This window comes from Octopus sinensis, linkage group LG4, assembly GCF_006345805.1.
Source record: "Octopus sinensis linkage group LG4, ASM634580v1, whole genome shotgun sequence".
Taxonomy (NCBI): domain Eukaryota; kingdom Metazoa; phylum Mollusca; class Cephalopoda; order Octopoda; family Octopodidae; genus Octopus; species Octopus sinensis.
The window spans coordinates 59,626,897-59,643,137 of record NC_043000.1 but is presented as its reverse complement, the minus strand read 5'-3'; the positions used below and the strand labels follow the sequence as shown (position 1 = coordinate 59,643,137).

Below are 16,241 nucleotides of genomic sequence, written 5' to 3'. Positions count from 1 at the left end.
ATTTAAGTGTCACAATACAGCTCCAGTGACAGGATATCAGTAGGTAACTCCCTCCAACTTCTCTCTGCATCTGGTTTCTCCTTGATGCCCCTCTCAACTCGGCCATCCACATCTCTTTCATCCAAAAACCAACTAACATGGCAAAAGTGACATAAACCAATAATGATGATAGTTATTTATTTTCATTTAGAAATAAAACAATTGGATTTTCATGTGGGTAAGCAGGCAAGCAGCTCGACCACAATGGGAAAATACATGACAGTTTCCAGAGAAAGTGAGATGGGTGGATGGGGTCGAGAAAAAAAATCCATCCACCTGTATCTCTTTCTCTCACCCCTTCTCTTCTCTTCTCTTTTTTAACTGTTTGTCTTTCCCTTTCTTTCTCCCACTCTCTTAAAAGAAGGCTAATACTCTTCACTCTCTTTTCTTGTACTCCTCTTTCTCTCATAAGCCTCTCTGCTCCTATTTCTCTGGTGGTAGGGGCTGGTTATGTGATTAGTCTGAAGAGACAAATTAGTTTTGATTTTGTCTGATCCACATTTTGTTGTTATTCATCACAGAGAAAACAAGCTTGCCCTTCAAATCTTATCACATTATCTATAATTGCTGAATTTAGAATATCAGTTCCTGTTTTTCTATTTCAGTGCACTGGTTACAAGTAAAACAAGGAATTTGATAATTGTACTTTGGAAGTTGTGTTTATAGTGGGGTATGGATGGGGTTGAAATTAGGATTTTTGGAAGGGGTTGAAGTGTAACTTTTAGTTATAAGGTTGTCCTTTTGTGAGAGCTAATGAAAAAAAAGTAAAGGTTACAGCCTGGTTGTAGATTTTTATTCATGATAACCTCCATAGCCCCTTAAGCTACATGATATATGTCAGGGAGAGAAGGTCATAGTAAGGGTCAATTTTTTCAGCTTGTTTGATGTGACTAAAAATCACTTCTAAATAAAGCAATTCGACTTGATTTTTGACATTATTTATATAACATGGATATATATATATAGTATACACAAAACAAGAAATTCATACTCTGTAGTTCTCATATACACATTTATCATACCAAATGAAGATGAATTTAAAAATATAAGGGGCAAGTTAAAAAGAGAACTAAACAGGATATAACCTGTACTCTTAATTTGCATCTAAGAATTATCCGTTGGTTTCAGAGATGTGTTTTCGTGTGCTGTCTGAATTTTTTTTGCCAATATTCTTTGCTCTTTGTATCTAGATGCCAATCTATGTTTTACGTGTGCGCATGCATGTACACACGCACATGCACACACACACACAACACTTATAAATCTAATTGTTCATAGATTAAATAATTCAGTTATTATTCAAATAGAAAACAATAGCTAAGCTTTTGTTGCCATATTTAGTGCACAGAGAGTTAAAAAACAAAAACCAACTGGAAATGAATTTAGACCAAGAAAAAAAAAATTGCTTGGAGATTAATTTTATATTTAATCTCTAAGCAATTCTGTTTTCTTATCTCAGTAAATGATTTTTTTTCTTTTTATATCTATTTGGTGATTCATTCCTCACTATTTCATAAAGTACAGTGAAATATATTTTTGCTAAAAAGTTCATAATAAAGCAAATATAGCCTATATATAGTTGCTTCAGGATATATTTCCTTGGCAAAGCAGAGAATCATCAGAGCATGCAGTATTTTTAGTTCGGGCCCTTTATGTTCTGAGTTCAAATTTTGCTGAAGTCAGTTTTACTTTTTATCTTTCTGGGTCAATAAAATAAAAATAACCAGTCAAGTACTGGAGTAAGTTTAATGTACTAATCCCTCCCTACGATGTTGTAGCTTTGTACTTATTAAAAAATTATTATGCTGGCAGTGTGTTGGCACCATCATCAGAGTGTTGGACAGAATGCCTCATAGTGTTTGTTCTACTTCCTTCCAGTTTGAGTTCAAACCCCATGAAGATCTCATTTTCTTTTATCCTTCTGGAGTAAATAAAACAAAGTCTCAGTCAAGTACTAGGGTTGATTTAATTGACTAACCTTTCCTCTGAAAATTGTTGGTCTTCTGACAAGTTAGTAACAATATTTTTTTAGTAACTCATTTATCACTAACTATTTCAGCAAGTGAAGTAAATACATCTTTTTACCTCAGAGATCATATCCTGAGTTTCTTTTTTTATGCTCCCTGGGAAATTATAAATTATATCAAAATATTAATCCTAACTGAATTTGAACTCTAAACATAAATAAATGCATAAGTACTGTAATGTATCTAGTCCTTTTTCACCTTAGGAAATGAATGAAAAAATGTTTATAAATAATTAGATTTCTATATACCTCTTGGGAGTAAAATGGTTACCTAAATAGAGTTGATGGTTGATGGAAGTCTCTCGTTGCCCAAGAAAGATGATTCTGTAATTTCTTGCTGAACAACCGTCACAAATGATTTGCTTATAGTGATCAAATGTATGTGCTGTACATTAGCTCACTTCTTCATCAAATCAAGTTGTATCATATATACCAACTTCATTTCTCTGATCATAAAGAGAAAGTAAACTCATAAGTATTGTGTGTGTGTGTATAATGCATACTTATAACTTAAATGATATACATTTATCAAGACACTGTTTTAAATCTGAATGTGTATGTATATGTATACATATATATTTCTTTACTACCCACAAGGGGCTACACACAGAGGGGACAAATAAGGACAGACAAACGGATTACGTCGACCCCAGTGCGTAACTGGTACTTAATTTATCGACCCCGAAAGGATGAAAGGCAAAGTCGACCTCGGTGGAATTTGAACTCAGAACATAACGGAAGGCGAAATACAGCTACGCATTTCGCCCAGCGTGCTAACGTTTCTGCCAGCTCGCCGCCTTATATGTATACATATATACATATACACACAATACTATTACTGCAGTGGAGGCGCAATGGCCCAGTGGTTAGGGCAGCGGACTCGTGGTCATAGGATCGCGGTTTCGATTCCCAGACCAGGCGTTGTGAGTGTTTATTGAGCGAAAACACCTAAAAAAGCTCCACGAGGCTCTGGCAGGGAATGGTGGTGATCCCTGCTGTACTCTTTCACCACAACTTTCTCTCTCTTACTTCCTGTTTCTGTTGTACCTGTATTTCAAGGGGCCGGCCTTGTCACTCTCTGTGTCACGCTGAATATCCCCGAGAATTACGTTAAGGGTGCACGTGTCTGTTGAGTGCTCAGCCACTTACACGTTAATTTCACGAGCAGGCTGTTCCGTTGATTCGGATCAACCGGAACTCTCATCGTCGTAACCGACGGAGTGCTTCCATCCAATACTATTACCTCATGATAATATATATTAACAAGCCTAAAGGCAGTGAGCAGGCAGAATTGTTAGCATGCCAGGCAAAATGCTTAGCAGCATTTTATCTGTCCTTATGTTCTGTGTTCAAATTCTGCCAAGGTCGAATTTGCCTTTCAACTTTTTGGGGTCGATAAATTATGTACCAGTGAAACGCTGGGGTCAATGTAATCAGCTAGTCTCTTCCCCCAAAATTTCAGGCCTTGTGCCCTTAGTAGAAAGGATATATTAGAAAACCTGACTGTGAGAGAAGTGTAATCACACTATATGCTTTTGATGAACAGAAAAGTAGGAGAGGAATCTCCTTCTGGACTCTTTCACAAGTTGTTGACTACTCCTCATAGAAGGTGTACCAAGTTTCCTTCTTTGTTCAGTAGCATAGAATTTTTATCTATTATATCAAACAATCAGAAATTAGGCTATTACTATAATGGATAGCTTACTTTTCATATTTGTGCTCATAACAGTTCATTATTAATTAATATATATTTTATGCATTGCATCTTCTGTCAAATAGAAAATGACAATTGGGTAAAGAAGTGCCAGGTATTCCGAGTGAGAAATCTGCAGAAGTGGAAAACCAGGTTGAAGGGGAAGGAGAGGTGGGGATGATCTCAGAATGCTGAATGTCACAAAAGAGATATCAAGGGACTGCATCAAAAAGCATGGTACTATGTTGAGAAGACTCATCCAACCTTGCATGTTAAGGAAAACACGCATAAATTGATAATATTGGTGACATTGTTATATTTATATATAACACATTTCTGATATGCTAAATGTTATGTTCAGATTCTCATTTATTATGTTAGAGAAAAAATGGAATTCCGCCCTTAGCAATTTAACTATTAAGATATTGATTCAGTTTGTCATTTCCTTCAATACATTATCCTAGAGATGTAAAATAAACACATCTTACTTTTGTTTCTAGAGAACTTATTTAGCAAGCAAGGTGTCATTAACAAACCATACAAATGTTCAGAAGAGGTAAAAGTTTCAGTTGGAGCTACAGGAATCTCAACTGTCTTAGAGCCATTCATATTTGCATTATATATAAATGTTTTCACCAATATACCAACAAGTAAATACCCAAGATTAAATAAATGGAATATATTCTTTTAATAGTAGATCTAAATATATTCTTTATTGATGAAGATTTTTTTTGATTTTTTAAAATTTTTTTCTTCTACTTAAGGAATAAATACTGTTGTTATACTTGTCAAATACTTAAAGCACTCTCTCTCTCTCTCTCTCTCTCTCTCTCATTCACTTATTCTCCAGCCCCTTCCATATGTGTGTGTGTGTCATTCACACATGGGTGTCTGAGTGCTTAGTATTGATAGTAGAAACCAATATTTCCGTGTGTGAATGCTCATGCATTGTGTGTTTGTTGTGTTGTGCCCATGCACTGTGTGTTTGTTGCCTATATAATTATTCGTAATCTAGACATAGTGATGAAGTTATGATGGTGCAGTTGAGTCATTCAGTCAAGAATAGTTTGCTGAAGTTAAATACTTAAACTATTTCTATGTTTCGTATATCCTCTGTTTTAAATAAATACATGGAGGCATAATGTGTTAGTCAGGTAGAATTTACTAAAATTATTTGCGCTTTGACTATGCCATTCAATATTTGTAAACAGATATACAAGTGGTAGATTGGCAGAATATACAGTGTAATACAAAATACCTTGTGTTGTTTTATCCAGCTTTTTACAATCTGAGTATAAATCCTGTTGTAGTCAACATTACCTTCCATTCTTTTGGGGTTGATGTAATCAACTAACCCACTTGCCTCAAAAATTGTTGGTTTTGTGTCTAAATTAGAAAGAATTATTTATAAAAAAAATACCTGTCTGGTCTTCTACCTTCTGGCTTATGATGCTATAACATCCAATCCAAATTGCATCTGAAAACTAATTTGTCTGATTTTGTTTTGTCATCAAGAATCATATTTGGTCTATCTTGTTTAGCTTCAGTTCCGTGCTGAGTAAACAAACCTGATTTGATATCAGGATTCTTTGGTCATTTCATATATGATGACCCCATTTTCCTTTTTTTTATTTTTATTATTATTATTTAGACATAAATTGAACTACCTTACCCAATGTAGTTTTCATTTTTTAAATGATAAAGTATGAATTGAGGGATATTTGGCTTCTTATAACTAGCAGGTTAAAAGATTGCTTAGAATTGATTGGTGGTAGATTTTATTATGAAGAGTATGTGACCATATTTGTTGTCCAAAATAAGGATACATTCAATGTCACCTATTTTTATAATGCTATCCATATTATATTATTTCCTTCCAGATAATTTATGTCATGTTTAAACGGCAATGTCTTAGTAATGTTTGAAGATTAGTATATCAAATTTTCTGAAAATTATCTTGACCAGGCATTTATTTATTAAATCAATGTGGTTTGAGAATGTTTATTTTGTTTATATTTAGAAGATATTTAATAACTAATTCCAACTATTTCATAATTTTAACAAATTCATTTTAAAAAAATTATCTAGGAAAGACCCTCTTCCTTTTTATTTCATTAAGGTCAGGGAATATTTTTTATTCAGTATTTTTTCTGTTCATTGTCTTTATATACCTTATAGTAACTAAGATTTTTCCCTCATAAAGCTCCTTATTATTTCTTATTTTGAAATATCTTATAAAGTCTCAAAAAATTTCCTATTTCATATTCAGCAGACTTGAGAGCATTTCTCTCCAGTCTTATAGTATCTGTTTCACACTGCTATATATTTTTATACAAGGAAGAATTTCCTTGTAACCAAGAAGGGACAAAGTTTCTTCGTCAGCTGGGATTTCTAGCTACAGTTATCTTAGTCTTCCATTCTGCTTAAGAAGCTATGCCAAGGAATTGAAGTGTGTATGTGTGTGTGTGCACACGTGTGCGTGTACATGCATGTGTATGCTTTTAATTTAAAAAGCTAGACCGTCTCATTCTGAGTTTGCCTGAGGCTTTAGTGTTTGCATTTAAGGTACAAGTGTCTTTTAAATACCCAGTCACCTATCTCTATTTTAATTCAATGAATAGGTAGTATTGATGTTCAAACAATTAGAATTCACATAATTGGAACTGATGGAGGATCAACAATTGTATATGTGTATTTGCACAAACTACTATTCTGAGTTTCTATGAACTGACCAACTGACAAACCACTTTCCAGCCTTTCTTAGACTTGTCTTATTATTTCTTTTCACCTTTACAGTTTGCTTATTCCTTTGATCTTTCCTGTAAATATATATAAATGTAACATTCTGAAGATATTATAGATGACATTTTGTAATAATGAAATTATTGTGTATAGTGCTCAGGTGCTGGTTCTCAAAACTTCTATCTTGCGTGTGTGTGTGTTTCTTTTTTATATAATTTATATAGATTCAAAGTTTAAGTGACACGTGTTGACTTCCTTGAATAATTGAATTATCAATTCTTTTCTGCTTTATTTAACTTGTTTGTCTGAAATAATGGCTGGAAGGCATTCAAACAGTTTTTGTCTGTTACATATAGTAAATGTTTTGCTCCATTGACAAAAGACCATAGCGGTGTGTTTAATCAGTGTATAATTATATAATGTCTACACCTATCCACTTGAGCATTGTTTGCACTATAATATGATTATTTGTTGATAATATTGTCCGATAAGAAATATGATTTTTAACTGTTATAAATACACACACCCATATATATATATGTTGGTTTGAATTTATAAACAACAGGGAAAGTACTCGATAGCAATATAGTGTAATTACTTATTACTGTTTAAAGATTACTTTTTGGAGATTCGTGATTCTATATCGTTCATACAATTAAGGTAGTCAGTGAAGAAACACAAAAATCAGTGTAGTAACAGAGAGTACTGTGGACAAGTGTATCACCATGCATTTTGGGAGGACATCCACATACTCTCTCCACAACACTAATATCAAGAAGTCTTCTTGTGAACATGACCTGGGTATTACTGTCAGCAGCGATTTGCGCTGGACAAAGCACATCTCTAAAATTGTCAAGAAGGCCAAGGGTGTCTTGGCATCTCTCAGCAAGACCTGTGTCAGCTGCTCTCCAGCTATCTATTTAGGACTTTATATGGTTATGGTGCAGCCACACCTGGAATTTGCATCACCAGTCTGGGACCCCTATCTTGCTCGGGGCATTGACCTCCTGGAAACTGTTCAGAGACATGCAACCAAGCGAATACCCTCCGTCAGGCATCTACCATACTCTGAATGCTTTACTTCCCTGGGCATGGATACATTGAAGCTCCGACATCTGGCAACTGACTTGGTAAACACCCACAAAATTATTAACCATCGTGCCAACAACTACTTTTGAGCTCCATGTGTCTAACACATGTGGGCATGCCTACAAAGTCAGAAAACAGCACAGCTCCCATGACTTTCAGAAGCATTTTTTCACACTTGGAGTTACTGAAGCATGGAACAAACTTCCTGCATCAGTTGTTAGTTGCTGCAACAGTGCATCCTTTAAAACCTTCATGCTTCCTGATATCCCCACCTCCATATGCATGCACACATGTATATCATGACTCACACACTGTTCACTTTCCTGACTTTTATACATAATACTATGTACTGTACATCTACCTTTTAGTGCACCTGAGCACTATACACGATAATTTTTTTATTATTTTTATATTCAATAATACACACACAGATATTACCACTGTATGAATCATCTTTTACTGCATTCATCTTGTTTAAGCATTTTACATGTCTACTATAATGCCTGAATCTCTTTCTCTGTTCCCTGTGCTCCCCATCCGCACACACATACATATATACAGACACATACATACGCACAAGCATTCTATATCATATCCATCCTCTATCACTGGCTATTTACTGAAGCCTGTTATCCCTGCTTCATATTTGTACTGTCATCTGACAAAATGCCTCACAGTATTCTGTTTGAGGGGATGAACTGGCAGAATCATTAGTATGCTGGGCAAAATGCTTAGTGGCATTTCATCCCTCTTTACATTCTGAGTTCAAATTCTGCCAAGGTCATCTTTGCCTTTCATCATTCTGGAGTCAGTAAAATAGGTACCATTTGAACTCGGGAGTTGATGTAATCAAGTTACTCCTGCTCCAAAATTGCTGGCCTTGTGCCAAAATTTGAAATCTATATTTATACTAGCTTCTTGCATATTGAGTTCAAATCTTACAAAGGTCAACTTTTTCTTTCATCTTTTTAGAATCAGTAGCTGAAGTACCAGTCAAAGCAGTGAACTTGTGGAATCATTAGAACATCTGATTGAATGCCTTGTAGTATATGTCCCAGCTCTTTTTGTTTTGAGTTTTAATCCTGCTGTGGCTTAATTGGGTGATAAACTTAAGCTTTCGCTAATTAAACACCACTATATGGTCTTTGGATGCCTTTATGCATGGGCACTGCACTTCCTCCTGACAATGCAATAAAAAAAAAAGCAAGACTAAGAATAGAAATATTAAAGCTATATCATTATATCGAAAACTATTTCATCATATTAACATCATCCAGAAGACAAGTCTTTTCAATATGAGATCTAATCAGTTTGTATTTCCCGACCAGCCTGAACACTGAAATTCCAAAGGATGGTAACCTCAGCATTCTGGCCAACTTGTGGTGGCTTGTGTTCCCACCAATTGTTTTCTTGAGGAAGGTTGCATGTGCTGCATACTGACCAGTGTGTGTAGTGAACTGTTCTGTCATGCCTTTGCACCAGTCCACTGCATCTAGAGATTATGTGGCTGATTGTCTCTGGGTGTTCTTTACATATGCAGCATGATGAGCTGCTTTCATATTTCAGGACATTACTCTGATAACTCCTAGTTGGAAATGACTGATCCTGAGCAGCAACGACATACCCCTCAGTTTCTGGTTTCAGACTAGAGTATGACTGCCACTGATTTGTAAGGGCTTCATCTACATCAGGGTCCCTGATTCTTGTTGGGTATTTGCCATGCAATGGCCTTTGCTCCCATTTCTCCTTAATATATTGGGTGTTGGTTTGTTTTAGCTATGGTTTTATTTGTTTTGCCTTGTCTGTTGGTGGACACCTTCTCTTCAGGTACTGGCTCACCTTGACACTTTTCTCTGAGGTATATTTGAGCCAGCTTTAGCATCCTGTTATTTGTTTGTTGCAAGTAGACAGAAGGTCCCATGATTGCAATTTTCAATTAGAGTTGAGATTGTATTAACCCCTGACCATTTTCTTTTTATTATTATTAGAAGTAGTAAAGGCAGAGAGCTGGCAGAAATGTTAGCATGCCAGGAAAAATGCTTAGCAATATTTCATCTGTCTTTATGTTCTGAGTTCAAATTCTGCCAAGGTCAGCTTTACCTTTCATCCTTTTAGGGTCGATAAATTAAGTACCAATTATGTACTGGGGTTGATCTAATCGACTGGCTTCCTTTAAAAAAAAAAATTTCGGGCCTTGTGCCAATAGTAGAAAGGATTATTATTTGTAGTAGTATCAGTTGTAGTGGCAGCAGTATTTCTTCCAGTTTTACATTCTGAATTCAAATGTCACCGAGGTCAGCTTTGTCATTCATCTTTTGGGGTTGATAACATAAATAAAAGTTGAACAGAAGTCAGCTTAATCGATTTACTCTCATCTTAAGATTGCTGGCTTTATACCAACATTAGAAAGAGTATTATTACAATTATTATTATTATTATTATTATTATTATTATTATTATTATTATTATTATTATTAGTAGTAGTAGTAGTAGTAGTAGTAGTAGTATACCATGTGATCAAATCTGTCATTTATTTCATCAATTAATCCTATTGTTGTAATTAATCTATAATTAACTACTAAAAGAGAAAAGAATAAGATTTATCCGCATATTATTTATATTGTTATTTTAGGACACAAATATATACTAAGCAGAAAATTATTTTGGTGCTATCTGTATTTCTTCTAAATAGACAATTAGGTTTAAGTCTTCATCCTAACTTTAACGTACATATGTACCTGTTTGCATAGCTTCTTCCTTAACATCTCTCTTCATGCAATAACTGCTTTTCATGTACAACTTGTAGTTGTATAGTTTCCAATTTCTTTGCACTGTTACACTTTTTTTTCCTAGTCTCTATCATCTTGCCTGCAGGAATTAAAATCACAGATCAATCAATAAAGTTTGATACCTCAAGAACTATTTCAAGTGATGTTGGAGGTGGAGGCTGCTTTGTCTGTAGGTTTATTGAACCCATTCAAATCCGAAGCTGTTGGCAATATCTAGAAAAGTCTTCAACAAAATCAAATAAAAATTATTACATTCAATTCTCTTTTCCTTTATGTGCATAGACTTCTTTTTATTTTTTATTTTTTTCATCTGTAATCACTGACAGCACCACTCGTAGTTAGAAGTTAGATAAATGTCACTGCCATTAATGAGAGCTGCTAGCAGCTGTTGGCATTAAACTATTTTGTTTGTGTGTGTGTATGTGTGTGTGTGTATACAATAACATTATTTTTTTAAAGTTGACTGCTTTTCCATTTCTCCAAGTTTCATACTAGATAGCAATCAGAAGAAGGCAATCAAACTGAAGTTGTCTCCAAAATGTATTCAGTATATTTGACTTTATAATATTGATTTCAAATTTTGCCATAAGGCCAGCAATTTAGGGGGAGGAGGGTAGTCAATTACATTCACCCCAGTACTCAACTGGTACCTATTTTATCGACCCTAAAAGGGTGAAAAGTAAAGTCAACCCTCAGTGCAATTTGAATTCAGAATGTAAAGACTGACAAAATGCCGTTTAGCATTTTGCTCAGCATGCTACCTAATTCTACCGGATTGCTGTCTTATTTGACTTCATAATATTACAACATTTGCAATGCTGCTTGTGAAGTGTATGTGTGTGTGTGTGGATAAAAAAATATCATACAAATGAAACTAATAAGATTATGAAGCTAATAAGAGACAAACAAATAATACATGAAATCACACAAGCAAAACATATCGCTGAAAAACCATAGAAATATAAAGCAAACAACAATAAAAGAATAGGTACAATGAAAATAAATATCCCAGTGACATGTGTATGTATGTGTGTGTGCATGTGTGTGCGCATTGTGTGTGTGTGTGTGTGCGTAGATGTACAAATGAAAGAAAGAGCATTCAATAGCAGAATTTATTTGTTCTTGTTAACTAAAAAGAATGCATAAAGGTAAATCATCATTGCTTATATGTGTGTTTGTGATATTATATCTGTGTGTGAATATGTGTATGTGTGTGTGCATGCATAGACACATACTTGAAAAATTAAAGTAGCAATCACAAACACACATGCTTATATTCACACACACTTGGAAAATTGATGAAGCAGTCTACCACACTGCAGGAATGGTTTGAAATTTAAGAATCTATAGTTAGATTTTTATCATGTGCCAGTCTGTGTGCGTAGGTGTACGGGTGTAGTACAAGTAGCATAGAATGTTCAATTCATAAACAAGCATTTACATAATTTATTGATTATTCAAATAACTGCTCAGTAAAAAGTTTCAGTTAATGATTTTTTAGAATGGGCTGTTCTTTCGCTCTTACTTCGTAAGAATGATAATGCTATTATCTATTTTACAATAAATAGATCTTACTACATTATATTGTATATCTGCTAAAGGTACTGAATCAACTTATGTTAGTTCAGCCTCCTACACCAGTCAATGTATAATCTTGTATATTTACTTAGTAATTCTTTCATCATCACTTCAACCACTACATCGAAGACTATTCTTTACTGTCAATGTTGGAGTAAGATTGAAATATGTGAGGAGTTGTCTCCCATCTACTAATTTTTTTTTTATTCTCACTGTATAATTATTTCTAGTTAGATTTTTAATTCTTACAGCATTAAACACCAACTTAAGTAGTCATGAACATTAATATTCTGTATTCACTTTTCTTTGCCAGGGTGGATTCAAGGATTTTCACGAGGCACTCAGTAAATCATCTGATGCCCTTTCTTTTAGCTACCTCTATTAATAAATAGAAACATTGGTTTGGTTTGGAGCATTATAACAATTAATTATTGTTGTTGTCATTTAGCCCTCAGATTAGGCTTCGTTGAGTAGATCTGTAGTGCCCAATATGTTTTTCCTATTTTGAAAATAGAAGGGTATGGTTTCAGGAAATTTGGTTGCTCTATTTAGCAAATCAAACAACCCTTTTGAGGTTCTCTTAACTCAATAGCTATGGATTTCTTTATATTGGTAACATGTCCAGTTTTATAGAAGCAGTCAAGATACATATCTTTATAAAGCCATTGTTAGTGTAAATGATAAGAAGAGTATGACTATCAACCATCAAGAATTGAAACCATTTTGCTAATTCTGTGTGATTTTACTCTTATTGATTATAAATTCTTGCCTTTTTAAAATGTTTAACATACAAAATCCATTTCTAATTCTGTTGGGGAAAATGTCATTTTCCTTCAATTGTGACCATGAATTTTGTAAAACTGAATATAATTTGAATATCCTGTTAAAACACATAAACTGAGATCATGAAATTAACCCAAGAGAACTGCAAGCTGTTTGTTTGGGATGTGATTAACAGTCTTTAATTATTCACAAAGCATATTTAAAAGGAAAAAAAATTAAATAAATTCATTAAGGTGTTTTGAATTTTTTGTTTTAATGAACAAGAAAAAAACTTCATAAATCTCTTCAAGATCAAATTAATTGATTTATTCAAATTACTTGCTCTATTTATTGATAATGACAAAAATGTTCAAAAGTAGTAATATATTTTATTCCTAATGCTGAGTGAAGATTTGCAGAGAGCACTTAGCATTTACATCTGTAAACATAAGGCTGTTGCAGAAAGTTTTATTGTAAATTAAAATGTGCACACATGCATACATGCGCAAAATTAGTTTATAACTAATTATGTTAATTTTCTTCTGTCTTGCATAATTATTTTTGTCAGATAAGATATGGTTACTTCTAACTCTTGCTATACATAGACAGCCTCTGATTTTCACTCTTTTTCTCTCCTGTGTAAGTGTGTGTGTGTTGTGGAGAGTGAGATTAAAGATGTTTGTTGTTTTTTTGTCCATTAATTACCTTGTAGTATTGTACTAGAAATTAACACAGACTCTAAAAGTTGCTTATTGTATGCACTCTTAACTAGGATTCAAAGGAATTTAAGCCTAACCGTCTTTCTTTAGGCAAATGATACTTTTGAATAACTGTAGTTTTTGTTGTATTCCAGAATAATAATGAATGCACAAAAAATGAAATTGATTCATGTAAATATTTTATTTCTCTTCCTGCAATCTTTGCATGACTGACATTATTATAAACTTAAATAAAAAATTTCTAGTTAACAAATAGTGATAAGTTAGTCCATTTCTGTGGTAATTTCTGTTGGAGATTTTAGCCCCCAAAACATGTTATGCTACATTTATCAATTCTGTCCTGATTAATTTGAGTTGTCATCATCATCATCATCATCATCAGCTTATTATTATATTGCTAGTGGAAGGCAGTGAGCTGGCAGAAACATTAGCATGCTGGGTGAAAGGCTTAGCAGTATTTCATCTGTCTTTACGTTCTGAGTTCAAATTCCACCAAGGTCAACTTTGCCTTTCATCCTTTTGGGGGTCGATAAATTAAGTACCAGTTGTGTACTGGGGTCAATCTAATTGACTGACCCCCTTCCCAAAAATTCCAGGCCTTATACCTAGAGTAGAAAAGATTATCTTGCTGGTGGATTGGCTGAGTCATGAGAGCATTGAGGAAAAATGCCTTGCAAATTTTGTTCCAGCTCTTTTATGTTCCAACTTCAAATCTCAGCACAGTCAGCTTTCATCCTTTCAGGGTGGAGAAAATAAAGTATCAGTCAAGTACTGGAGCTGATGGTATTGATGATCCCCATCCCTTAAAATTGTGCCAACATTTGAAACTATTATTATTTGGTGAAAACTCTCAGCTTATTTTGCTGTATATGATGGAAAGTGTCTGTAGTCCACAGCCAACAGACTAAGGTGACACTTGTTTACTGGTCATGCTTCAAGAACCCTGTAAAGAATTCTTGCAGTCTTAAGCAGTGCTGATTTTTGTAGGTGTTCTATCTTTTCATTTGTACCAATCTTTTTGAGCCATATTGGTAATTGAGTGCTGATACTTCCAAGTGCGCAAATTACTATTCGTATCACATATTCTCTCTTCATTGACCACATATTTCATATTTCATAACCTTCATATTTCCTACTTCAAATTGTTGTTGTTGTTGTTGTTCAGTTTTTCTTCTTCTTTCAAAATTCTGTAAGACCGACTTTGTCTTTCATCCTTTTGGAGTTGATAAATTAAGTACCAGTGAAATATTGGGGGTCAACGTAAAAAACTAGTCCCCTCCCCCAAAATGTCAGGCCTTGTGCCCTTAGTAGAAAAGATGATTATTATTATTATTATTATTATTATCATCATCATTTAAGTGAGTATCTGCTGTCTGAGTTAAATGCTTGTATAATTGGAGGCCATTTTTATTTTTATATTTATTTTATTATGTAAACTTACTTCATATCAAATACTATCATAACAACTCTGGAATGGAGCACCTTCAGAAATCATTGAAAAAACAACTGTGTAAACAAACTTGTAGTTTTTTTTTCTTCTTATAAACTACTTCTGTGAGTTGTGTGCATGCATGTATGTGCTTGTGTGTTGGAATGCATACCATAAAGATACATACATAGAGAGGTGGAGTTTTGGAATGGCTATCTCATACTTTATGAAGAAGGAAAAAAAAGAGGTTTCTTTTTTTTTTTAACTTTATTATTTAGTATTTCTATGTTTCATATAACAGTAATTACGATTCTGAAAAAATTTCCATTTGGAAGAAAAATTTACAACCACCCCCGCCCTTCTATAACATTTTCCTACCCCATGAGTAAGAAACATCGCTTCTGAAACTCTGTTCCTCATACAGTTCTTAGCCACTTAAATATAACATAAAACTACAAAAAGGAGATAATTTGAGAAGTTTGTTTAATCCTTTCCGCATCAAGCCACCAAAGATCATCTCTATCAAAATGATTCAAATCCTGTTATTACATGAATGATAATATTAGATTTCACTCAGTAAACATTCATTTCCTATTAAGTTTAAGGTTCTTCAAAATTTTTACACTAAAAACCCCTATAATTCTTGGTTATTTTTTAAAATAAAATACAGAAGCAGTATATTTTTTGTCAGAAATTTGGTCACAAAATGGCTTAAATGATTCATGAAATAGTGTTTTCAAGTCATTATTTTCATAATTAATCATTCTCTTTATAAACATCCTCATATAAATTCTTTTCCTTATTAGTTTAACTTCAATTTTTCAATCATGGCATTAATATATCTGTGTTTTTCACTGCTTAACTGTTTCCTACTTCAATTTGCTCACTATTTATATGTCTGATTTTGTTCTTGTTGGAGAAACTATTACTATTAATTGTTACAGCCTAATGTTCCTGTTTCCTTCTTTCGTATTCAAAATGTGCTCAACCAGCAGCATTTATTTATTTTTTTTTAGTTAGAAAAGTAACCTTTTACAAAGCCTCTGAGATTAATGGGAGGAACCCTGGTTCAAATACATACAACAAAATGAACTCCACCGATGACATTCAAGATCTCAAGTGGTGGTTTTAAATTAGGTGACAGATTAAATCTATCATTCTAGTAAGCCATGGTAAGATTTGAACTTAGAATGCAAAGAACCAGAATAGATACAGTAAAACATTCAGTCCCCTTTCTTTAAACAAATAAAAAATAAATAATAAATAAAGCAGAAAGGACATTTTGAACATAAAAGATGAGCTAGTCATGACTGGAATACCTTGGATCAAATATCTATTCAATTAGGCCCTGACCTGGCACCAACAAGAGCATGAT

At 33.8% G+C, this 16,241-nt stretch overlaps 1 protein-coding gene across 7 annotated transcripts in view; it reads left to right on the top strand.

Annotated features, from left to right (window-relative positions):
- Positions 1-16,241, top strand: part of LOC115210255 — a 757,977-nt gene that overhangs the window by 557,346 nt on the left and 184,390 nt on the right. The gene's annotated exons all lie outside the window — the stretch shown is intronic.